Here is a 27,032-nt window from a genome sequence, read left to right as displayed (position 1 = left end):
AATCTAGCACTTCAGCAATTTAAGGCCAGTTCCGGGGAGAAGGTCAAACCAAAGGGGAGGATCCATGAAATGAAAGCCAGTGAGGGTAATAGGAACGAATGGCGACAGGAAGGGGTTAGTATCGACAAGTCCAGGACTTGTTTCGGGTGTGGGAAGACGGGACACTGGAGGCGGGACTGCCCATTCTCAATCGGGGGGAGGCCACAAGGGGGTGCTGCAGTACAAAAGCCAGGTATTACAGAGGCAGAGGGGACGACCGACGGGTCATTTGAGCTTCTGGTGGCCACCCTATGGAAGGCTATGGGGAAGGACAAAGGCAAGTTAGACACTATCATGAGCAGTGAAGCGCCCACCGCACCCGTACGCCCCCCACCCTGACTGGAACGCGCCCAGCCTGACCTGTGTCCGTTCATGTACGATGAGTGGAGCAGGCCCTGTGTAAGGATGGGGGTGAAGACGGTGCAGGGGAAATATTTGGTGGACACCGGGGCTTCCATTCAGAAAACCTGACCAATTCACCCTGGTCTTGAAGGGTCCCATTCAGCCTCATGGGGTTCACAGGGAATGAGCAGGCTGAGGCAATCTCAAAACCCCTGGCCATAGAACTAGGATCCCTCCATACCACATGGGAGTGTGTCCTGGTGCAATGGGAACAGCCAAGATCAGGAGTCCTCGGGGCTGACTTTATGTTAGCCAACCGAGTGATTGTGGATTTAAGGAATCACTGCCTATGGGGGCAGTGGATTCAGATAAAGCCGAGGAGGTGCTGGTGATCCCAAGAGATGGAGAAGGAAGGGGCAATGTGTGTACTATGAAGCCCAAGGAGAATTACGGCCTAGAGCAGTTGGTCTGTAATACCCCAGCCAACTATCAGGCGAACGTGCGGGATAACCTTGCCGCATTCGCCACTCACAAGCACGACTGTGGCAGGGTGACATGGGTAGACGTCAGGATACAAAGGGACCACATGTAACGGCCATAGAAACAGTATAGTTTCCCCAGAGAGGCAGAAGTCGACTTAGAGACGACACTGGGATCCCTCGTAGAACAGGAGGTGTTGAGGCCGATAGCCAACCACGTAAACTCACCACTTTGGCCGGTTAAGAAGCCCGACCAGTCGTGGAGAGTCACTGTGGACTATCGTGTGCTCAATAAAAGTATCCCAGCCTGTGCGCCCATAATTGTCGCTGTTGCTGACCTCATAGGGAGCAATTCAGCGACTGCAACCACTTTCACGGTGCTGGATATCTCCAATGGGTTCTGGTCGATTCCCCTTAAACGGAAGACCAGTATAAATTTGCCTTTACATTTAAAAGGCAACAGTACACCTGGACATGCCTTCCCCAGTGGCTTCATAACAGCCCCTCCATATTTCACCAGTCTATGGCAAACACACTCAAAGGCTTCAGCCGACCCAACTGGCTAATCCAGTATGTAGACGATTTGCTTTTGTTCTCCACGGGCCACTGCTGGACGAGCTGTTGAGGCTGTTGCGGGAGACAGGGTTTAAAGTGAACCCAAAGAAAGCCCAGATCGGACAGGAGGAAGTCATATTCCTCGGGCTGACCGTAAGAGCTGGTGAGCGAGTGATAGATGAGTCAAAAAGGGGGAAGGTAACTTTATAGAGGGTTACGCAGCCACGGCAGCCCCTCTGCTTCGGCTCCTCCGCAAGGGAGTCAAGTGGGAGTGGGGCCAGAACTGCCAGGAAGTGTTCACCCGCCTCAAGGAGAATTTACAGACGGCACCCGCATTGGGAGCCATCAACAGTAGTGAGGAATTCTTTTTGGAGGTAGCAGCCAGCAGGGATAGCTTGAGCGCAGTGTTGCTGGAGCAGCATGGCAAGCTACGACCTGTGGTCTACTCCTCAAGGGTTCTCACAGAGGTAGAAAGGGGATACTCCAACTGCGAGAGGCATCTCCTAACCACACACTGGGCCGTAAAGCGCTCCCTGCTCTTTATTTGATTTTGTTCTGGATTTTGTGTTGATGCTTGTCTTTGTATATTATAAATATTTCAGGTTCAGAAAAAAATATAGGAAACAATAACAAAATAACTGATAAAAATACAACAGGAATGATGAAAAACAAGAAGTGCAATAAGTTAAAAAGTGTGAGAAAAATAGCATCAGGGCAAAAGGGCAGGCTGGGGTCTGTTGCCCAATTAAGAGTTCTATACACAAATGCACGTAACATAAAGAATAAAACAAGCAAATTAGAAGCGCAATGTCAGCTTAAAGGGTATCACCATCACGGAGACCTGGCTACAAGCTAGGCATGACTGGGTAATAAATATTCCCGGTTATACGGTCTTTAGAAAGGACAAAGAGGCAGAAGAATTTCTAAAGTGTGTTCAGGAGGACATTCTTGATCAGTATGTTTCCACCCCAACGAGGAAGGAGGCATTGCTGGATCTGGTTCTGGGGAATGAGGTGGGTCAAGTGGAGCGAGTGTCAGTGGGGGAACATTTAGGGAACAGTGATCATAGTATCATAAGGTTTAGATTAGTTATGGAAAAGGACAAGGAGAAAAAGGAGATTTATGAGGATGTTGCCAGGACTGGAAAATTTTAACGATGAGGAAAAATTGCATAGGCTGAGGTTGTTTACTTTGGAACAGAGGAGGCTGAGGAGAGATTTAATTGAGGTATATAAAATTATGAGGGGCCTAGATAGAGTGAATAGAAAGGACCTATTTCCCTTCGCAGAGGGGTGAATAACCAGGGGGCATAGATTTAAAGTAATTGGTAGAAGGATTAGAGGGGAGGTGAGGAATAATGTTTTCACCCAGAGAGTGGTGGGGTTCTGGAACTCACTGCCTGGAAGGGTGGTAGAGGCAGAAATCCTCATCACATTTAAAAGGTGCTTGGATGTGCACTTGAAGGGCCACGACCTACAAGGCTACGGACCAAGAGCTGAAAAGTGGGATTAGGCTGCATGGTCCTTTTTGGCCAGCACAGACATGATGGGCCGAATGGGCCCCTTCTGGGCCATCAATTTCTATGGTTCTATGATTCAATCTAGTGTAAAAATACTTAATTGGAGGAGGGCCAATTTTAGTGGGTTGAGAACGTATCTGGCCCAGGTAAATTAGAATCAAAGATTGTCAGGCAAAACTACAATCAAGGCAGCCTTCAAAAATGAGATGATTCAGGTCCACTCTAGGTACATACCCACGAGGGGGAAAGGTAGGGCAACCAAAGCCAGAGCTCCCTGGATGACGAAAGAGATAGAGGGTAAGATGAAACAGAAAAAAGGGGGCGTGAAGGGAGAAGGGAGATGTGAAAAAGGAAGTAAGAGGGGCAAAGAGAAAGTATGAGAATAGATTGGCGGCCAACATAAAAGGGAATCCAAAAGTCTTCTATAGGCATATAAATAGTAAACAGGTAGTAAGAAGAGGGGTGGGGCCAATTAGGGACCAAAAAGGAGACCTATACATGGAGGCAGAGGGCATGGCTGAGGTATTAAATGAATAATTTGCATCTGTCTTTCACCAAGGAAAAAGATGCTGCCAAAGCCACAGTAAAAGAGGAGGTAGTTGAGATACTGGATGGGCTAAAAATTGATAAAGAGGAGGTACTAGAAAGTCTAGCTGTACTTAAAGTAGATAAGTCACCCGGTCCGGATGGGATGCATCCTAGGTTGCTGAGGGAAGTAAAGGTGGAAATTGCAGAGGAGCTTCCAATCCTCCTTAGATACGGGGATGGTGCCAGAGGACTGGAGAATTGCAAATGTTACATCCTTGTTCAAAAAGAGTATAAGGATAAACCCGGCATCTACAGGCCAGTCAGTTTAACCTCGGTGGTGGGGAAGCTTTTAAGGACAATAATCCGGGTCAAAATTAATAGGAACATAGGAACAGGAATAGGCCATTCAGCCCCTCGTGCCTGCTCCGCCATTTGATAAGATCATGGCTGACCTGTGATCTAACTCCATATACCTGCCTTTGGCCCATATCCCTTAATACCTTTGGTTGCCAAAAAGCTATCTATCTCACATTTAAATTTAGCAATTGAGCTAGTATCAATTGCCGTTTGCGGAAGAGAGTTCCAAACTTCTACCACCCTTTGTGTGTAGAAATGTTTTCTAATCTCGCTCCTGAAAGGTCTGGCTCTAATTTTTAGGCTGTGCCCCCTACTCCTAGAATCCCCAACCAGCGGAAATAGTTTCTCTCTATCCACCCTATCTGTTCCCCTCAATATCTTATAAACTGATTTAGAAACATAGAAAATTTACGGCACAGGAGGAGGCCATTCGGCCCATTATGTCTTTGGTGGTCAAAGTAGAGCAACCCAACCTAATCCCACTTTCAAGGACTTGGTCCATAGCCTTGTAGGTTATATGATGTGGAGATGCCGGTGATGGACTGGGGTTGACAATTGTAAACAATTTTACAACACCAAGTTATAGTCCAGCAATTTTATTTTAAATTCACAAGCTTTCGGAGGCTTCCTCCTTCCTCAGGTGAACGTTGTTGGAAATGAAATCCTCGAAATGAAATCGCATTTATAATTCACAGAACAATGCTTGGTGATTACAGACAGTTTTTTCAACTGCCCGTTGCCAAGGCAATCAGCGTGCAGACAGATCCCCTCACACGAGAGGACACCACCCACCAGGTGCATGGTTCATACTCCTGTGACTCGGCCAACGTTGTCTACCTCATACGTTGCAGGAAAGGATGCCCCAGAGCATGGTACATTGGCGAGACCATGCAGACGCTGCGACAACGGATGAACGGACACCGCGCAACAATCACCAAACAGGAGGGTTCCCTCCCAGTCGGGGAACACTTCAGTAGTCAAGGACATTCAGCCACCGACCTTCGGGTAAGCGTACTCCAAGGCGGCCTTCGAGACACACGACAACGCAAAATCGTCGAGCAGAAATTGATAGCCAAGTTCCGCACCCATGAGGACGGCCTCAACCGGGATCTTGGGTTCATGTCACGCTACACGTTACCCCACCAGCGAACAAATGTTATCCGTTTTTAATATAACGGGTCAGTTGCTGTCTTTTCTATGTTTCTACCTCTCTATCTCTGTTTTTTTTTGTTTTTTTGGGTTTTTTTTGGTGATTTGTATATTCGGAGACCTTGCAGGTAACACCTGTCTGTCTGCACACTGATTGCCTTGGCAACGGGCAGTTGAAAAAACTGTCTGTAATCACCAAGCATTGTTCTGTGAATTATAAATGCGATTTCATTTCGAGGATTTCATTTCGTTCACCTGAGGAAGGAGGAAGCCTCCGAAAGCTTGTGAATTTAAAATAAAATTGCTGGACTATAACTTGGTGTTGTAAAATTGTTTACAATTGTAGGTTATAGCACTTCTAGTGCATATCCAAGTGTCTTTTAAATGCAATAAGCATTCCGCCTCTACAACCCTTTCCGGTAGTGAGTTCCACCACCCTCTGGGTAAAAAAAAATTTCCTCAGCTCCCCTCTAATCCTTCTACCAATTACTTTAAATCTATGCCCCCTGGTTATTGACCTCTCTGCTAAGGGAAATAGGTCCTTCCTGTCCACTCTATCCAGGCCCCTCATAATTTTATATATCTCAATTAAATCACCCCTCAGCCTCCTCTGTTCCAAAGAAAACAATCCCAGCCTATCCAATCTTTCCTCAAAGCTAAAATTCTCCAGTCCTGGCAACATCTTCGTCAATCTCCTCTGTACCCTCTCTAGTGCAATTACATCCTTCCTATAATGTGGTGACCAGAACTGTATGCAGTACTCAAGCTGTGGCCTAACTAGTGTTTTATACAGTTCTAGCATAACTCCCTGCTCTTATATTCAATGCCTCGGCTAATAAAGGAAAGTATCCCATATGCCTTCTTAACCACCTTGTTACCTGTCCTGCTACCTTCAGGGATCTGTGGACATGCACTCCAAGGTCCCTCACTTCCACTACACCTCTCAGTATCCTCCCATTTATTGTGTACTCTATTGCCTTGTTTGATCTCCCCAAATGCATTACCTCACATTTCTTCGGATTGAATTCCATTTGTCACTTTTCTGCCCTCCTGACCAGTCCATTGACATCTTCCTGCAGTCTACAGCTTTCCTCCTCACTATCAACCACACGGCCAATGCGGCCTAGATGGAGTGGATGGGGAGGACCTATTTCCCTCAGCAGAGGGGTCAGTGACCAGGGGGCATAGATTTAAAGTAATTGGTAGAAGGATTAGAGGGGAGCTGAGGAGAAATTTTTTCACCCAGAGGGTGGTGGGGGTCTGGAACTCACTGCCTGAAAGGGTGGTAGAGGCAGAAACGCTCAACTTATTTGAAAAGTACATGGATGTGCACTTGAAGTGTGGCAACCTGCAAGGCTGCAGACCAACTGCTGGAAAGTGGGATTTAGCTGGACAGCTCTATTCGACCGGCACGGACACGATGGGCCAAATGGCCTCCTTCTGTGCCATAACTTTCTATGATTCTATGAATGCCTCTCACTGCTCTGACACTGATTTACCTTCAAGCAGCTGTTTCCAGTCCACTTTTACTAAATCACTTCTCAGCTTAGTAAAATTGGCCTTTCTCCATTTTAGAACTTCTACTCCTGTTCTATTTTTGTCCTTTCCATAACCATGTTAAATCTAACTGAATTATGATCACTACCACCAAAATGCTCTCCCACTGATACTCCTTCCACCTGCCCAGCTTCATTCCCTAAAACTAAATCCAGAACTGCCCCCCCGCCCCCCCGAGGTGAAGCGCTCCTCGATGAGCTCGTCTCTGAGAACTCGGGCAGATATGGGCTCTGGCCATCTTGAATGCTGACTCAAAGGAACTTGTAACACTGCTGGGTTCATACCTGTCAACTGTACCAATTGGAGCTACTGCCATTGTATTGGTATTGAGAATACTACCCTGCCTCTCCTCATCCTCTTCCTGCTCTTCCTCCTTCAAGTGTTGCCACCCAGGTGGTGATAAAGTCTGGTCCCTCATGATGGTGGAGCATGCAGCAGTCAGCGACAAATCTGGATTCCCACTCAGGGATATACTGCAAAGCTCCTCCGGAACTGTCCAGGTAGTGAAAGCATTGCTTGAGCACGCAGGTTGTTTGCGCGATAATGTTCTTCAATAATGTTCCTTGTGGCAGCATGGCTGTCATTGTAGGTGTGCTCTTCAGCTGTATGTGGGTTCCTGACTGGAGTCATGAGCCATGTCCAGAGGGATTAACCCTTGTCACTCAATAACAACCAGCCTCTAACTTGGCAGCCTGATTGGAATAAAGGTGGCATAGTGGACTGACGCAAGATAAAAGTTTCATGATTGCTGCCAGGATAGCAGACACAGGCCTGCATGATGCACTGCCTGCAGTCGCAATCCAGCTGTATATTGAGGGAGCTGAATCCCTTTCGATTGATAAAGATGCCAGACTGGTGATAATGTGGAGATGCCGGTGATGGACTGGGGTTGACAATTGTAAACAATTTTACAACACCAAGTTATAGTCCAGCAATTTTATTTTAAATTCACAAGCTAAGGACTATAGTCCAGCAATTTTATTTTAAATTCACAAGCTAAGCTTGCACCCTATCACAAGTTAAGACTGGTGATAGGGTGCAAGCAAAGCAATCGCACCCTGCACCCGCCCTGGGGAAGCTTGCCATGCGTGTGAATCCTAATGCTGTCTCATCCTGCTTCGCTCTGTCCATAGGTGTTCCTCATGGCGTAGAGAGCCTCAGTAACCTCCCTGATACTTTAGTGTACTGCGAACTGTGAGATGTTGCTAATGTCACCTGTTGTAACCTGAAAGGAGCCCACGGCATGAACGTTTAAGGTCATGGTGACCTTCACAGCCACAGGCAGTGCTGTTCATGCCCTATTTCAAGATTCAATCTGTGGCTGAAGTAGGTGACATAGCTCGGTGACCCCTCCTTAGTGAAGCAAAGGCACCTCAGACATTGCTCCTCAGTAAAGTTGAGGCTGGAGAAGTGTTCCCTAAATACACGCTATGGATACCCTGTGCAGTGTCCTCCTCCTTCTCCCTCTTCTGGCAGCAGTTCCTACTCTCTTCCTTGATGCTCCCCCTCATCCTCCCTCCCCAAAGGCAGTCCTTTGACTGCAGCCAAACTATCTCTGAGGTAGCCAACAATAGTGCAGCACCAGCAAAATCTTGTTCTCAGCTGGCAAATTTAACTTTCCAGAGTGATAAAACACAGCAAGCAATGTACAGAAGTTAACCAGCAGCCTGAAATGATAAACCAGCAATAAACCTGTAAGTACTGCATGATCCCTTTAAATAGCGCTGGTGAGGGGTCCTTCCTGCCAGTTAGCACCACGAGTAACACACTGGGGCATACCAATATTGAAAAGGGGTCCTGCAAGAAGCGACCCTAATTTAATAATAAAATATTCTGCTTTTTGCATACATCGGACTCTTACCGCCGCCGAATCCACGTTCACCATTATGGCAGGCAGCACATTTTCCAAAAAACAGGTGCTCTGCGGATGTATTTCTAGGCCCAGGTATTTTATTGAGATGCATTTAAACTTTTCTCATTTTAATTTTGTTTCAGTTATTGGCTGTTCACTTTAACTGTGCTCAATAATATTGGTAAGGTAGAGTATTGGTTATGTTACTGGTCTAATAATCCAAAGCCCTGGAATAATAATCCAGAGAATGTTAGTTCAAATCCCACCAAGGCAGTTTGAGAATTTGGATTGAGTTTAGAAAGGCCGTAAATAAAACAAAAAGCTGATATCAGTAAAAGTGCCCATGAGGCTGTCGAATTATCACAAAAACCCAAACGAGGGATGGGCAATAAATGTCGGCCTGGCCAGTGACGCCCACATCCTAAGAATTAATATATTACAAATTTAATGCAACCTGTTCCCAGCCATTCCAATTGCGTTTTCAGAAATACAGTAGTACAAAATTTAAGCTAGATCGACAGGAGTTAACTTGCACTTTGTTTTCCGATCGCTCCTTATCAAGAGACGCTTTGCATCTATTCAGTACCTCTCCAACCAATGGCCAAGCTGAAGCAGAGAAGCAGAGGCACTTTTCACCCTTTATGACACTGTATGCCACACTACCAAGCACAAGCTCTCTGGGAAACAGGATAACCCAACAAATACTGTCACTAAGCATCAAACAAAAGCTACCTTTGAGAAAGAGATATCAGAAACTTACCCCATTCTCCAGGCACACGTTCACCTTTGTTTAGCCGCCATTGCTTGGCACGCATCATGCTGTATTCATTTTCAATCTTCAGACGCTCCTCTTCGGGTATCCATGACTCTGCCACCTGCAGTCTGTTCAGATACGCCTGCTGGACACGCAGTGTTAACTGTTGGTGCCTAATCATTGCCTGAACTCTTCTTTCTGTAACAGACAGAAACAAATTCTTAAAGGTTTCTCGGTTGTGATTACTATTCAAGAGAAAGACAGAAAGGGAAGAAGCAATAATGGAAGGCAGAGAAGACAAGGGCGAAAAACAAATAGGGCCATAGCGCAAAATAATACGAAGATGACTAGCAATCTTAAAAAGACAAGTCTAAAGGCATTGTGTCTTAATGCGCGGAGCATTCGCAATAAGGGAGACGAATTAACAGCGCAGATAGATAGTAACAGTTATGATATAGTTGCAAATACGGAGACATGTCTGCAGGGTGGCCAAGGATGGAAACTGAACATCCAGGGGTATTCAATATTTAGGAAGGACAGGCAAAAAGGGAAAGGATGTGGGGTAGCTTTGCTAGTAAAGGAGGAAATCAATACAATAGTGAGGAAGGATATTGGCTCGGAAAATCACGATGTGGAATCTGTATTGGTGGAGCTAAGAAACACCAAGGGGCAGAAAACATTGGTGGGGGTTGTCTATAGGCCCCCAAACAGTAGTGGAGGTGTAGGGGAGGGCATTAAACAGGAAATTAGAGACGCATGCAAGAAGGGTACAACTATAATCATGGGTGACTTTAATTTACATATAGATTGGTCAAACCAAATTAGCAATAATACTGTGGGGGAGGAATTCCTGGAGTGTGTACGTGATGTTTTTCTAGACCGACACGTTGAGGGACCAACTAGAGAACAGGCGATCCTAGACTGGGTATTGTGCAATGAGAAAGGATTAATTAACAATCTTGTTGTGCGGGGTCCCTTAGGGAAGAGCGGCCATAACATGATAGAATTCCTCATTAAGATGGAGAGTGAAGTAGTCGAATCCGAAACTAGGGTCCTGAATCTAAATAAAGGAAATTACGAAAGTATGAGGTGTGAGTTGGCTAGGATAGATTGGGGAACTTTACTAAAAGGGATGACGGTGGATAGGCAATGGCTAATATTTAAAGAATGTATGCAGGAATTACAACAATTATTCATTCCTGTCTGGCGCAAAAATAAAACAGGAAAGGAGGCTCAACCGTGGCTTACAAAAGAAATTAGGGATAGTATTAGATCCAAAGAGGAGACATATAAAATTGCCAGAAAAAGCAGCAAGCCCGAAGATTGGGAGCAGTTTAGAATTCAGCAAAGGAGGACAAAGAGATTGATTAAGAGGGGAAAAATAGAGTATGAGAGTAAACTAGCAGGGAACATACAAACTGACTGTAAAAGCTTCTATAAATCTGTCAAGAGAAAAAGATTAGTGAAGACAAATGTAGGTCCCTTACAGTCAGAAATGGGGAAAATTATAACGGGGAACAAAAAAATGGCAGTACAATTAAACACATACTTTGGTTCCGTCTTCACAAAGGAGGACACGAATAACCTCCCAGAAATGTTAGGGAACCAAGGGTCTAGTGAGAGGGAGGAACTGAAGGAAATCAGTATCAGTAAACAAAATAGTGCTAGGGAAATTAATGGGGCGAAAGGCTGATCCCAGGGCCTGATAATCCACATCCCAGAGTAAGAAAGGAAGTGGCCCTGGAAATAGTGGATGCATTGGTGATCATCTTCCAAAATTCTATAGACTCTGGAACAGTTCCTACAGATTGGAGGGTGGCAAATGTAACCCCACTATTTAAAAAAGGAGGGAGAGAAAAAACAAGGAATCACAGACCAGTTAGCCGAACATCAATAGTGGGGAAAATGCTAGAGTCTATTATAAAGGATGTGATAACAGAACACTTGGAAGGATTAATGGGATTGGACAAAGTCAGCATGGGTTTATGAAAGGGAAATCATGCTTGTGCTGTTGGGGAAGGTTTAAACTAGAGTGGCAGGGGATGGGAACCTTAGCGGGGAGTCAGAAGGGAGTAAAGTTGAGAACAGCAAGAGAGGGGAAGACCCAGGGGAAATTTACAATACAAATAGTACAAACATTTGTTCAAGAACAAGTGAAAGGGAAAAGCGTAGAGCAGCAGAAAGAAAGTATACTTTAGACACTACAGATAAAGTGAAAACTAGAAGGCGTGAGGCGATTATCCCAGCATCAAAGCTGAAGGTCAGGCTAGGGTGTGTGGCCCAACTAAGAGTTCTATATACAAATGCACGGAGTATAAGGAATAAATTAAATGAAGTACAGGTTCAAATTCAAATTGGAGGGTATGACATGATAGCTATTACTGAGACAAGGCTGCAGGGTGGTCAGGATTGGGAACTAAATATACCGGGTTATAAGGTCCACAAGCTGAGATAGGGAAAATGGAAGAGGGGGAGGAGTAGCCTTAGTGATTAGAGATTAAATCAATTCAATGATAAAGGAGGATATAACGAGAGGTAAGCAGCCAACAGAGACCTTATGGGTTGAATTGAGAAATAGGAAAGGATCTAAGACTATACTGGGAGTTGTGTATAGGAGCCCTGGCAGCAGCTCTGAAGTGCTAGATTGTATAAATGCAGAGATTAGACAAGCGTGTAAGAAAGGCATAGTGGTCTTAATGGGGGACTTTAACCTTCACATAGATTGGGGAAAGCAGACTAGCAACTGTCAGAAAGGTAGTGAATTTCTTGAATGTGTCCGGGATAGTTTTCTACAGCAGTATGTCCTAGAGGCAACAAGGGGGCAAGCTATACTAGATTTAGTAATGAGTAATGAACCAGATTTAGTTAACGGCTTAACTGTGCGTGAACATCTATCCAATAGTGATCATAACATGATCGAGTTCAATGTAGTGTTTGAAAGGGAAAAAAGTGAGTCAGCTGCTGAGATTCTAGACTTGGGTAAGGCCGAATTCAATGGGATGAGACAGAGACTGTCCACATTAAACTGGGCAAATCTGTTAATGGGTAAAACGACTGATGATCAGTGGGAAATGTTTAAAGAAACATTTAATGAGATCAAGAACCGGTTTATACCCCTGAGGGGCAAGAACTCTAGTTGCCAAAAAAAACCAGCCATGGACAACTAAAGAGGTCAGGGACAGTATTTCACGTAAGGAAAGGGCATACAAAAAGGCAAAAAATGGCACAAATCCTGGCGAATGGGAAAGACATAAAGATCAACAAAGGGTCACAAAACAGATAGTAAGAGCTACAAAAAGAGAGTATGAAAAGAAACTTGCAAGGGATATCAAAACCAATACAAAGAACTTTTATTGTCATATTAGGAAAAAGAGGGTGGTCAGGCGCAGTGTTGGCCCCTTAAAAACTGAAAGTGGGGATATTGTCACTGACAATGGGGAAATGACGGACATGTTGAATAATTACTTAGCGTCAGTATTTACAGTAGAAAAAGAGGTTAGCATGCCGGAAATCCCAAGAAAACTTATATTGAATCGGGGACAGGGACTCGATAAAATTAACATAAGTAAAGCAACAGTAATGAAGAAAATAATAGCACTAAAGAGTGACAAATCCCCAGGACCAGATGGTTTCCATCCCAGGGTTTTAAAGGAAGTAGGTGAGCACATTGCGGATGCCCTAACTATAATCTTTCAGAGTTCCCTAGATTCAGGAACTGTCCCTCTAGATTGGAAAATTGCACATGTCACTCCGCTTTTTAAGAAAGGAGAGAGAAGGAAACCAGGGAATTATAGACCAGTTAGCAGAACATCTGTTGTGGGGAAAATGCTGGAGTCTATAATTAAGGAGAGGGTGACTGAACACCTCGAGAATTTTCAGTTAATCAGGGAGAGCCAGCATGGATTTGTGAAAGGTCGGTCGTGCCTGACAAATCTGATTGAATTTTTTGAAGAGGTGACTAAAGTAGTCGACAGGGGAATGTCAATGGATGTTATTTATATGGACTTCCAGAAGGCATTTGATAAGGTCCCACATAAGAGACTGATAGCTAAGTTAGAAGCCCATGGAATCGAGGGAAAAGTACGGATTTGGTTAGGAAGTTGGCTGAGCGAAAGGCGACAGAGAGTACGGATAATGGGTAAGTATTCACATTGGCAGGATGTGACTGGTGGAGTCCCGCAGGGATCTGTCTTCGGGCCTCAATTATTCACAATATTTATTAACGACTTAGATGAAGGCATAGAAAGTCTCATATCAAAGTTTGCCGACGACACGAAGATTGGTGGCATTGTAAGCAGTGTAGATGAAAACATAAAATTACAAAGGGATATTGATAGATTAGGTGAATGGGCAAAACTGTGGCAAATGGAATTCAATGTAGACAAATGTGAGGTCATCCACTTTGGATCAAAAAAGGATAGAACAGGGTACTTTCTAAATGGTAAAAAGTTAAAAACAGTGGATGTCCAAAGGGACTTAGGGGTTCAGGTACATAGATCATTGAAGTATCATGAACAGGTGCAGAAAATAATCAAGAAGGCTAATGGAATGCTGGCCTTTATATCGAGAGGACTGGAGTACAAGGGGGCAGAAGTTATGCTGCAGCTATACAAAACCCTGGTTAGACCGCACCTGGAGTACTGTGAGCAGTTCTGGGCACCGCACCTTCGGAAGGACATATTGGCCTTGGAGGGAGTGCAGCGTAGGTTTACTAGAATGATACCCGGACTTCAAGGATTAAGTTATGAGGAGAGATTACACAAATTGGGGTTGTATTCTCTGGAGTTGCGAAGGTTAAGGGGTGATCTGTTCGAAGTTTATAAGATATTAAGGGGAACGGATAGGGTGGATAGAGAGAAACTATTTCCGCTGGTTGGGGATTCTAGGAGTAGGGGGCACAGTCTAAAAATTAGAGCCAGACCTTTCAGGAGTGAGATTAGAAAACATTTCTACACACAAAGGATGGTAGAAGTTTGGAACTCTCTTCCGCAAACGGCAATTGATACTAGCTCAATTGCTAAATTTAAATGTGAGATAGATAGCTTTTTGGCAACCAAAGGTATTAAGGGATATGGGCCAAAGGCAGGTATATGGAGTTAGATCACAGATCAGCCATGATCTTATCAAATGGCGGAGCAGGCACGAGGGGCTGAATGGCCTGCTCCTGTTCCTATGTTCCTAACAAATCTACTGGAGTTTTTTGAGGATGTATCCAGTAGAATAGATAGGGGCGAACCAGTGGATGTGGTGTACTTGGATTTTCAGAAGGCTTTTGATAAGGTCCCACAAAAGAGGTTAGTGTGCAAAATTAAAACACATGGGATTGGGGGGAATATATTGGCATGGATTGAGAATTGGTTGACAGACAGGAAACAGAGAGTAGGAATAAACTGGTCTTTTTCCAGGTGGCAGGCAGTGACTAGTGGGGTACCACAGGGATCAGTGCTTGGGCCCCAGCTATTCACAATATATATCAATGATTTGGATGAGGGAACGGAATGTAACATTTCCAAGTTTGCAGACGACATAAATCTGGGGTGCATTGTGAGCTGTGAGGAGGATGCAAAGAGGCTCCAATGTCATTTAGACAAGTTGGGTGAATGGGCAAGAACATGGCAGATGCAGTATAATGTCGATAAATATGAGGTTATCTACTTTGGTTGTAAAAACAGAAAGATAGATTATTATCTGAATGGTGATAGATTTGGAAAAGGGGAGGTGCAACGAGACCTGGGTGTCCTTGTACACCAGTCGCTGAAAGCGAGCATTCAGGTGCAGCAAGCAGTTAGGAAGGCGAATGGTATGTTGGCCTTCATTGCAAGAGGATTTGAATATAGGAGCAGGGATGTCTTACTGCAGTTATACAGGGCGTTGGTGAGACCACATCTGGAGTATTGTATGTAGTTTTGGTCTCCTTATCTGAGGTAGGATGTCCTTGCCATGGAGGGAGTGCGACGAAGGTTTACCAGACTGATTCCTGGGATGGCAGGACTGACATATAGAATCATAGAATCATAGAAGTTACAACATGGAAACAAGCCCTTCGGCCCAACATGTCCATGTCGCCCAGTTTATACCACTAAGCTAGTCCCAATTGCCTGCACTTGGCCCATATCCCTCTATACCCATCTTACCCATGTAACTGTCCAAATGCTTTTTAAAAGACAAAATTGTACCCACCTCTACTACTGCCTCTGGCAGCTCGTTCCAGACACTCACCACCCTTTGAGTGAAAAAATTACCCCTCTGGACCCTTTTGTATCTCTCCCCTCTCACATTAAATCTATGCCCCCTCGTTATAGACTCCCCTACCTTTGGGAAAAGATTTTGACTATCTACTTTATCTATGCCACTCATTATTTTATAGACTTCTATAAGATCACCCCTTAACCTCCTACTCTCCAGGGAAAAAAGTCCCAGTCTGTCTAACCTCTCCCTATAAGTCAAACCATCAAGTCCCGGTAGCATCCTAGTAAATCTTTTCTGCACTCTTTCTAGTTTAATAATATCCTTTCTATAATAGGGTGACCAGAACTGTACACAGTACTCCAAGTGTGGCCTCACCAATGCCCTGTACAACTTCAACAAGACATCCTAACTCCTGCATTCAATGTTCTGACCAATGAAACCAAGCATGCCGAATGCCTTCTTCACCACCCTATCCACCTGTGACTCCACTTTCAAGGAGCTATGAACCTGTACTCCTAGATCTCTTTGTTCTATAACTCTCCCCAACGCCCTACCATTAACGGAGTAGGTCCTGGCCCGATTCGATCTACCAAAATGCATCACCTCACATTTATCTAAATTAAACTCCATCTGCCATTCATCGGCCCACTGGCCCAATTTATCAAGATCCCGTTGCAATCCTAGATAACCTTCTTCACTGTCCTCAATGCCACCAATCTTGGTGTCATCTGCAAACTTACTAACCATGCCTCCTAAATTCTCATCCAAATCATTAATATAAATAACAAATAACAGCGGACCCAGCACCGATCCCTGAGGCACACCGCTGGACACAGGCATCCAGTTTGAAAAACAACCCTCGACAACCACCCTCTGTCTTCTGTCGTCAAGCCAATTTTGTATCCAATTGGCTACCTCACCTTGGATCCCATGAGATTTAACCTTATGTAACAACCTACCATGCGGTACCTTGTCAAAGGCTTTGCTGAAGTCCATGTAGACCACGTCTACTGCACAGCCCTCATCTATCTTCTTGGTTACCCCTTCAAAAAACTCAATCAAATTCGTGAGACATGATTTTCCTCTCACAAAACCATGCTGACTGTTCCTAATTAGTCCCTGCCTCTCCAAATGCCTGTAGATCCTGTCCCTTAGAATACCCTCTAACAACTTACCCACTACAGCTGTCAGGCTCACCGGTCTGTAGTTCCCAGGCTTTTCCCTGCCGCCCTTCTTAAACAAAGGCACAACATTTGCTACCCTCCAATCTTCAGGCACCTCACCTGTAGCGGTGGATGATTCAAATATCTCTGCTAGGGGACCCGCAATTTCCTCCCTAACCTCCCATAACGTCCTGGGATACATTTCATCAGGTCCCGGAGATTTATCTACCTTGATGCGCGTTAAGACTTCCAGCACCTCCCTCTCTGTAATATGTACACTCCTCAAGACATCACTATTTATTTCCCCAAGTTCCCTAACATCCATGCCTTTCTCAACCGTAAATACCGATGTGAAATATTCATTCAGGATCTCACCCATCTCTTGTGGTTCCGCATATAGATGGGTGAGGAGAGATTGGGTCAACTAGGCCTATATTCACTCGAGTTTAGAAGAATGAGAGGTGATCTCATCGAAACATATATCAAATTCTAACAGGACTAGACAGACTAGACGCAGGGAGGATGTTCCCGATGGCTGGGGAGTCCAGAACCAGGGGTCACAATCTCAGGATACGGGGTATGCCATTTGGAACCGAGATGAGGAGAAATTTCTTCACTCAGAGGGTGGTGAACCTGTGGAATTTTCTACCACAGAAGGCGGTGGAGGTCAAGTCATTAGATGTATTCAAGAAGGAGATAGATATATTTCTTAATGCTAAAGGGATCAAGGGATATAGGGAAAAAGCAGGAACAGGGTACTGAGTTAGACGATCAGCCATGATCATTTTGAATGGCGGAGCAGGCCCGAAGGGCCGAATGGCCAACTCTTGCTCCTATTTTCTATGTTTCTATGTTTTTTCTGTGAAACATCAGAGACAGATTCTACAATTATTTACAGAATTGGTGAAGAAGATTAAAAAAGTCGAGAAGTCAAAAAGGAAGGCCCTGAAACCCCGGAGGATCGCACGTGACGATGCCCTCCAGCGCTGGCCTTGCTGGAGTTTGCAGGGTCAGCGGAAGGGCAGTTAATTTGCACAAGCGCTACTTCAGGTGCATCTCTGGTATCCACCTACCCATGATTTTGGCAACCATCTCACTGGCCCCTAGCAACGAAGATGATCTGCATTTTTTCTAATGAAAATTTTCTGTGGGTCCAGGCTGCTTGTCTGGTCTGGGCCCCACCAGCGGGACGGGTACATCGCCACACATTTGGCTAACCAGCTGCTGCTACTACACCAGGTCCCAGTGGAGCCTGAGGAGTGGTGTTAGAGATTGAGACCAAAATCTAATAAAAGAATCCATTTGTAAATAAAATAATCCATTTAATATTCAGCTCTGCAGTCAAAAGCCTAAAACTAAAAGCCTGCAAATGTGCAGTGTCTGTACAGAGTTCAGAAGTAGCCTGCTTTCTCGGTCAGGTTATAGGAACATAGGAACAGGAGTGGGCCATTCAGCCCCTCGTGCCTGCTCCGCCATTTGATAAGATCATGGCTGATCTGTGATCTAACTCCATATACCTGCCTTTGGCCCATATCCCTTAATACCTTTGGTTGCCAAAAAGCTGTCTATCTCAGATTTAAATTTAGCAATTGAGCTAGTTATACATTGCTTACATTTAGAGACCAACTTATCCATAACTAACCAACAACTTGCATTTATATAACGCCTTTAACGTAGTCCCAAGGCGCTTCACAGGAGCGATTATCAACCAAAATTTGACACCAAGCCACATTAGGAGATATTCGGACAGGTGACCAAAAGCTTGGTCAAAGGGTTTGATTTTAAGGAGCATCTTAATGGAGGTGAGGGAGGTAGAGAGGTGGAAGAGGTTTCGGGAGGGAATTCCAGAACTCAGGGCCTAGGTAGCGGAAGGCACGGCCGCCAATGCTGGGGCAAAGAAAATTGGGAATCAGAGATATATAAGAGGCCAGAATTGGATAGGTTACAGAGATAGGGAGGTGCCTTGCTCAACCTAAACAGCAGCCAGCTAGCCTTGGGATGGACATCAGAAAGAAAGCCTTGGGTGATAGATGTGTCGAGAGCTTGGAACTTCTTGATAAAGACTGGTGAGAACAGGTGTAAAGTGCATCAAGATATGTGAAATAACGTAGTTCGAAAGATATAAAAATGGCAAAATTTTAATGTGAGGTTAGACAAAGAAGCAGAAGAAGGGAAGAGTGAGAGGAGAGAATATTGAGCTCTACTGAGTGTAACGTGTGTTCTTCTACAGCAAAGCATCATTTGTAATCTTGGTGTTGGCCATGAGTGAATGTTCATTTATCCCTTAATAAACCTGCAAGGGTTTGACTCCTGCATCCAGAACCCTTATTTCTGGTATATAGCCAAGGACAGCAGTGCAATAAATTGGATAGCCCGATAATGAAGCAATACTAGAGCCTGGTCTTCAATTGCTTTCAAGTTTTTATTCACAGAGCTCCAAACAACCCACACCCTAGATCAGCCCTCTGATAAATGGATACAAGAGAGATCCCAATTGATACGCACCTCCTGAATATAATTAACACTAATTGATATAAATCACATGGATGCAATTGACCTGCAAGTCTGTCGCTATTATTGCAAAAACACATTCTAACAGAGGGAACTCATTGCTTAGGGAGTCCCACCCCTGGCTCCTATCCCTGGCTATCATTTGCCTTCTAAGAGGTCAACTGAATTTGCGTCCCTTACAAGGCAGTGAGGAAACTCCCAGAGACAGCAGAGACCTGTTGCAACCAGGTCGCCATCATTTTCCTGAGGAGTCCGGCAGTCACCTACCAGAGTTATGGTGGTACGCCAGCAGAACCCTGCAGTAATTCAGCACTGAAAAATTTAACCTTGAAGTATTTTGCCATTTTATTTTCTTTTTTAATAATTCTGTACCAGTGATGTATATAACCTGTTCAATGCCTTGCTTAGACAGAAATTAATCTTATATTATGTTTTAAGAACTCAGTGTCACTATCAAGAACTTCCAGCTCAAATGTAGCATTGAATAATACAGGGTAATCTATTTTTTTAAAAATTCCTTCTCGGGAAGTGGACATCGCTGGCAAGGCTGACAATTAATTTCCATTCCTCGTTGGCCTGGTGGACTTTCTTCTTGAACTGCTGCAGTAGTGTTATGAGAAACTGAGCGGCTTGCTGGGCCACTTCAGAGGGCAATTAAGAGTCAAACAGGTTTGTGCAGGACTGGAGTCACATACAGGCCAGACGAGTAAGGACGGCTAAAGGACATTAGTGAATCTGGATAGTTCCATATGCCATACAAAAGCATTCAGAGTACTGCTGTTCCTGACTTCAACTTTACAAACTGCTGCATAGAAGGGAGTGGGCCCAACCCTCTGTCATATCCAATCTGAGATCGGGCCTCTGATGACTACATGGGAACCATCTTGGGTTTATTTAGGTGAATAAACTCTCATACAAATTAACTTGCGGAACCAGGATTATTGAAGTAAGCATTAGGCTAAAGGGAAATCTCTGGCCCCCTCTCAGGATAACTTCTCTAAAATCTTTCAGTTCTCCCAATAGCTGTTAGAGTATGATACATTAGACATCCATCATTTGAGGCTTCTCCGACTGCAACCTGATTGTCACCTAATAGTTAAAGGGGAGAAAAAGACAAATATTGTACTACTCAGGACAGCTGCAAACTTTTTGAGGTAGGGAAGGACAACTCAAAATCAAGCAAAATACAAAAACTAACTTTCAAATAGAATTGGTTACAAGAACTCACCATCAGGAGACATCCCAGAGCGAATGTCTTCTGCTGATTTCTCAAGCTCCTCACGTCCAGCGGTGTATCGAAATGACTGAAACCTATTATTCAGTTTTTCAAGCATTTCTTTAGGCATCCATGACTCTGCCACGTGTAGTTTATGAAACATGATCCGTTCTTCAAGTTCTCTTTCTATAAAGGACAGAAATAAGATTAATGGTGTTTAGAAATAGGATTAATGATGTTTCTCTATATAGGAACATTAACCCATATCATTAGATCAGAATGCATACTGAACTTGTTTAATAAGTTTTTCTCCGAGTTTTATTTTGAGATCAAAGGAGATGGACCATCAGAACTAAATGAATTGTGAATTCCTACGATTAACATTAGTGACAATTCAATTCCACACATGGCATCGAGTGCCAATGGTGAAGCAGGCTGGGGCTCTTTTCTCTGTAACAGAAAAGACTGAAGGGTGACCTTACAAAGAATTACATAGAATGCACAGCACAGAAACAGGCCAGTCGGCCCAACAGGTCCATGCCGGTGTTTATGCTCCACACGAGCCTCCTCCCTTCCTACTTCATCTAATCCTATCAGCATATCCTTCTGTTCCTTTCTCCCTCATGAGTTTATCTAGCTTCCCCTTAAATGCTTCTACGCTATTCGCCTCAACTACTCCTTGTGGTAGCAAGTTCCACATTCTAATCACTCTTTGGGTAAAGAAGTTTCTCCTGAATTCCCTATTGGATTTGTTAGTGACTATCTTATATTTATGGCCCCTTGTTCTGGTCTCCCCCACAAGTGGAAACATCTCTCTCGTCTACCCTATCAAACCCTTTCATAATCTTAAAGACCTCTATCAGGTCACCCCTCAGTCTTCTCTTTTCCAGAGAAAAGAGCTCCAGCCTGCTCAATCTTTCCTGATAGGTACAACCTCTCAGTTCTGGTATCATCTCGGCCTCCTCCGGAGATCCCCACCATCACAGAAGCCAGTCTTCAGCCAATTCGATTCACTCCACGTGATATCAAAAAATGGTTAAATGCACTGGATACAGCAAAGGCCATGGGCCCTGACAACATCCCTTCTGTAGTTCTGAAGACTTGTGTTCCAGAACAAGCCATGCCTCTAGCCAAACTGTTCCAGTACAGCGACAACACTGGCATCTACCCGACAAAGTGGAAAATTGCCCAGGTATGTCCTGTCCACAAAAAGCAGGACAAATCCAATCTAGCCAATTACCGCCCCATCAGTCTACTCTCAATCATCAGCAAAGTGATGGAAGGTGTCGTCGACAGTGCTATCAAGCGGCACTTACTCACCAATAACCTGCTCACTGATGCTCAGTTTGGGTTCTGCCAGGACCACTCGACTCCAGACCTCATTACAGCCTTGGTCCAAACATGAACAAAAGAGCTGAATTCCAGAGGTGAGGTGAGAGTGACTGCCCTTGACATCAAGGCAGCATTTGATCGAGTGTGGCATCAAGCAGCCCTAGTAAAATGGAAGTCAATGGGAATCAGGGGAAAAACTCTCCATTGGCTGGAGTCATACCTAGCACAAAGTAAGATGGTAGTGGTTGTTGGAGGCCAATCATCTCAGGCCCTGGACATTGCTGCAGGAGTTCCTCAGGGCAGTGTCCTAGGCCCAACCATCTTCAGCTGCTTCATCAATGACCTACCCTCCATCATAAGGTCATAAGATGATGCTTGCTGATGATTGCACAGTGTTCAGTTCCATCCGCAACCCCTCAAATAATGAAGCAGTCCGTGCCCGCATGCAGCAAGACCTGGACAACATCCAGGCTTGAGCTGATAAGTGGCAAGTGACATTTGCACCACACAAGTGCCAAGCAATGACCATCTCCAACAAGAGAGAGTCTAACCACCTCCCCTTGACATTCAAAGGCATTACCATCGCCGAATTTCCCACTATCAACATCCTGGGGGTCACTATTGGCCAGAAACTTAACTGGACCAGCCACATAAATACCATGACTACAAGAGCAGGTCAGAGGCTGGGTATTCTGCGGCGAGTGACTCACTTCCTGACTCCCCAAAGCCTTTCCACCATCTACAAGGCACAAGTCAGGAGTGTGATGGAATACTCTCCACTTGCCTGGATGAGTGCAGCTCCGACAACACTCAAGAAGCTCGACACCATCCAGGACAAAGGAGCCCGCTTGAATGGCACCCCAGCCACCACCTTAAACATTCACTCCCTCCTTCACCAACACACCGTGGCTGCAGTGTGTACCATCTACAAGATGCGCTGCAGCAACTCGCCAAGGCTTCTTCGACAGCACCTCCCAAACCCACGACCTCTACCACCTAGAAGGATAAAGGCAGCAGGCGCATGGGAACACCACCACTGCACGTTCCCCTCCAAGTCACATAACATCCTGACTTGGAAATATATCGCCGTTCCTTCATCGTCGCTGGGTCAAAATCTTGGAACTCCCTACCTAACAGCACTGTGGGAGTACCTTCAACACACGGTTCAAGAAGGTGGCTCACCACCACCTTCTCAAGGGCAATTAGGGATGGGCAATAAATGCTGGCCTTGCCAGTGACACCGACATCCCATGAATGAATTTAAAAAATCATCCTAGTAAATATTTTTTGCACCTTCTCTAGTGCCTCTCTATCCTTTTTATAATATGGAGTCCAGAACTGTTCACAGTACTCCAAGTGTGGTCTAACCAAGATTCTATAGAAGTTTAACATAACTTCTCTGCATTTTAATTTTATCCCTTTAGAAATGAACGCCAGTGCTTGGTTTGCTTTTTTTATGGCCTTGTTTACCTGCGTCGCTACTTTTAGTGATTTGTGTATCTGTACCTCTACCCCATTTCGACTCTTATTATCCAAGCAGCATGTGGCCCCCTTATTCTTCCTATAGACGTCTTTAAGATTATGAAAGGGTTTGATAGGGTAAACGTAGAGAAGATGTTTCCACTTGTGGGGGAGACCAGAACTAGAGGCCATAAATATAAGATAATCACTAATAAATCCAATTGGGAATTTAGGAGAAACTTCTTTACCCAAAGAGTGGTTAGAATGTGGAATTCGCTACCACAAGGAGTAGTTGAGACGACTAGCGTAGATGAATTTAAGGGGAAACTAGATAAAGATGTGAGGGAGAAAGGAATAGAAGGATATGCTGATAGGGTTGGTTGAAGTAGGGAGTGAGGAGGCTGGAGCATAAACACCGGCATGGACTTGTTGGGCCGAATGGCCTGTTTCTATGCTGTGCAATCTATATAATTCTATGAATAAATTTCAACAACCACTTTACAATTCTTTGCTTTGAGAATGTTTTAATGAACTAAATGCCCCATTAGAGATGAATAATAGACTGCATTTCTGAGCAGGCTTTGTTCAACTTAAACAATAATATACAGCTGGTTTCCCACACACGGGATAATTTTAACTTTTGGTGAAAGTGTAAATCGGGCAATATCGGATCAGCCGTCCATTATACACCTCTTCTGATTTTCTTTTACATTGACTTCAGTGAAAAGGAAAATCAGCAAGGTATATAATGGGTGGCTGATCCGATATTGCCCGTTTCACACCATCACCCATAGCTAAAATTACTCCCCCAGTGTTCAATCTTGGAACCTTTAGGGTATGGATAAAACCAAGGAATTGTAAGGTATCTGCACTTCTGCCCCACTTGCTTACACTATTCAGGGTGTAGAGGGACAGGACCTGATTTAGAATTTTCAGCTGTGTTCAATAAAAGAACTATTTGGCCCCGATATTAACGGGGAGGGGGGAAGGGTGGGGGGAGCCCGGTAGCGGGCGAAGAACCCGGCAAGTCCAGGGCCTCAATAAATAAACCTATGCAAACTCCCGCCCGACAGCCGGCCAAATTGACAGCTTGGCCAGCGGGAAGGAACAGAGATCCGCGCCTGGGGGCTGCAGCTGGGGACCCATGGGAACACTCCCCAAATGTCAGTAGGGGGGAAAGGCTCAGGACTGCAATCGGGAGGGGGGGAGCGTGAGAGGTCGGGGCTGCGATCTGGGGGGGGGGGGTGGGGTGAGAGGTCAGGGTCGTGATCGGGGGGGGGGGGGCTAAGTGAGAGGTCGGGGTCGCGATTGGTGTGGAAGTGAGAGGCCGGGGTCGCAATCGGGGGGTGCGGGCGTGAGATCCGGAGTCACGATCGGGGGGAGTGAGAGGTCAGGGTTGATGACATCATCGGGCAGCGAATTTTGCATGTTAAGTAGGCCCCCACCTGCTTATAGTGGCAGCCTCGTCCAGGGCCTGAATCGCCGCCGGGAATGGGGTCGGGTTGTTTCATCCCGATTTTTTAACCCCCATCCCGCAACCCACTCCCGCCCATCGGGGGGTGGGGTTAAAATCAAGGCCTTTATTTCGGAGAAGTTTACTATAGAGACATTGACAGTACTGGACCACTCAGGTGCCTTCAAGGTCTCAATGAAGGGAAACACAATTCAAACATTGTACCAAACTGCAAACTAAACCTATCGTTGAGAGAAAAAGTGCAAACTCAAAACCTTCATCAGACATTCTAGCAGCTCCAGCTGAGGCCTCTGCTTCAGCCAGCTGATTTTCACGGATAATTTGGTCACGAAGAATAACGGTGTCATCTTCAAGGTTGTTACGTGTTTGGCCAGGTAACCAATTTAGTGCTAATTCAAGTTTCCTATTCATCAGGCGTTGGAGGTCTGAGGCCAGTCTTCTGTTGATGGGTGCATTTATAGCTTTCTTTTCTGTAAAAAGAAGTAGGACTTATGAAGATTTACTCTGAGTGAGAATATTAACTGCAAACATGGGACTGGAATATCCTGTGGGGGCGTAAACGGAAAGTTACACCCAACATTACACCAATTTGTGCGCCCATTTTGTCAATGTCAACTTACGACTAAATTTCCTGTCAATCTCATTAGCAAAGTAAACAAATGAAAATCAGTGTAAACAATCATGGCCCGAGGAAAGCGCCGAACTTACACTACATTTTTTTTTCAAGCATAAAATTTAAGTTTCAAAATATCTAACTATTATTCATGCATATTAGGCACAGTGGGAGGGGGAAAAGAAATTGGATAAAGGCCGTTTTTGGGCGCGGGTAGCGTGATGCGCTACCACCCCACGCCCAATGGCCCCTGAGCAGGCAGGATGAGAGTTTTGGTCGGCCTAAGAACTCACCTGCAATCAGTGTTCCATTCCGAGCCTTGCACTTCGGTACAATGCAATTCGCACTTTCAACAATATCATTAGCTACTACCACAGGGGAGGCCAATCTCTTAAAGGAAGGATGTTTCTTAGAAATCTCTTAAAGGTAGCTTGTACCTGTTATTTGCTGAAAATAACAGTCTACTGTCTGAACGGAGTCTGAACAGAGATCAGACATCGCACACGTAAAACACAGATGCAGTCCCATCCCTATGTTTACACACTGATGAGTTATGTTACGACATTGAATAAAGATTGCACACTACTAAATCCCACATCCTCCAATCTGCACGCCAGACCTCACCAATCTGCCGATCTGAGTTGGTAACAGGCTGCGAGAGTACATGCACAAATGTTCTCTACTGATGCACTAGAGACCTTGGTGCAAGAGGTGGACAGAAGGTTAAATCTCATGGGATCCAAGGTGAGGTAGCCAATTGGATACAAAATTGGCTTGACGACAGAAGACAGAGGGTGGTTGTCGAGGGTTGTTTTTCAAACTGGATGCCTGTGTCCAGCGGTGTGCCTCAGGGATCGGTGCTGGGTCCGCTGTTATTTGTTATTTATATTAATGATTTGGATGAGAATTTAGGAGGCATGGTTAGTAAGTTTGCAGATGACACCAAGATTGGTGGCATTGTGGACAGTGAAGAAGGTTATCTAGGATTGCAGCGGGATCTTGATAAATTGGGCCAGTGGGCCGATGAATGGCAGATGGAGTTTAATTTAGATAAATGTGAGGTGATGCATTTTGGTAGATCGAATCGGGCCAGGACCTACTCCGTTAATGGTAGGGCGTTGGGGAGAGTTATAGAACAAAGAGATCTGGGAGTACAGATTCATAGCTCCTTGAAAGTGGAGTCACAGGTGGATAGGGTGGTGAAGAAGGCATTCAGCATGCTTGGTTTCATTGGTCAGAACATTGAATGCAGGAGTTGGGATGTCTTGTTGAAGTTGTACAGGGCATTGGTGAGGCCACACTTGGAGTACTGTGTACAGTTCTGGTCACCCTATTATAGAAAGGATATTATTAAACTAGAAAGAGTGCAGAAAAGATTTACTAGGATGCTACCGGGACTTGATGGTTTGACTTACAGGGAGAGGTTAGACAGACTGGGACTTTATTCCCTGGAGAGTAGGAGGTTAAGGGGTGATCTTATAGAAGTCTATAAAATAATGAGGGGCATAGATAAGGTCGATAGTCAAAATCTTTTCCCAAAGGTAGGGGAGTCTATAACGAGGGGGCACAGATTTAAGGTGAGAGGGGAGAGATACAAAAGGATCCAGAGGGGCAATTTTTTCACTCAAAGGGTGGTGAGTGTCTGGAACGAGCTGCCAGAGGCAGTAGTAGAGGCGGGTACAATTTTGTCTTTTAAAAAGCATTTGGACAGTTACATGGGGAAGATGGGTATCGAGGGATATGGGCCAAGTGCAGGCAATTGGGACTAGCTTAGTGGTATAAACTGGGCGACATGGACATGTTGGGCCGAAGGGCCTGTTTCCATGTTGTAACTTCTATGATTCTAAGGAGGGACATCCTATATCCGCAGGGGGTGGGGGGGAACAAGACGCCCTCCAGACACATACCCAAAAGGCAGTGGGAGGCAGCGGGAGACGACGAC

This window comes from Heptranchias perlo, chromosome 2 (assembly GCF_035084215.1).
Source record: "Heptranchias perlo isolate sHepPer1 chromosome 2, sHepPer1.hap1, whole genome shotgun sequence".
In the NCBI taxonomy this organism is placed as follows: Eukaryota; Metazoa; Chordata; class Chondrichthyes; order Hexanchiformes; family Hexanchidae; genus Heptranchias; species Heptranchias perlo.
This window is presented reverse-complemented; position numbering follows the sequence as displayed.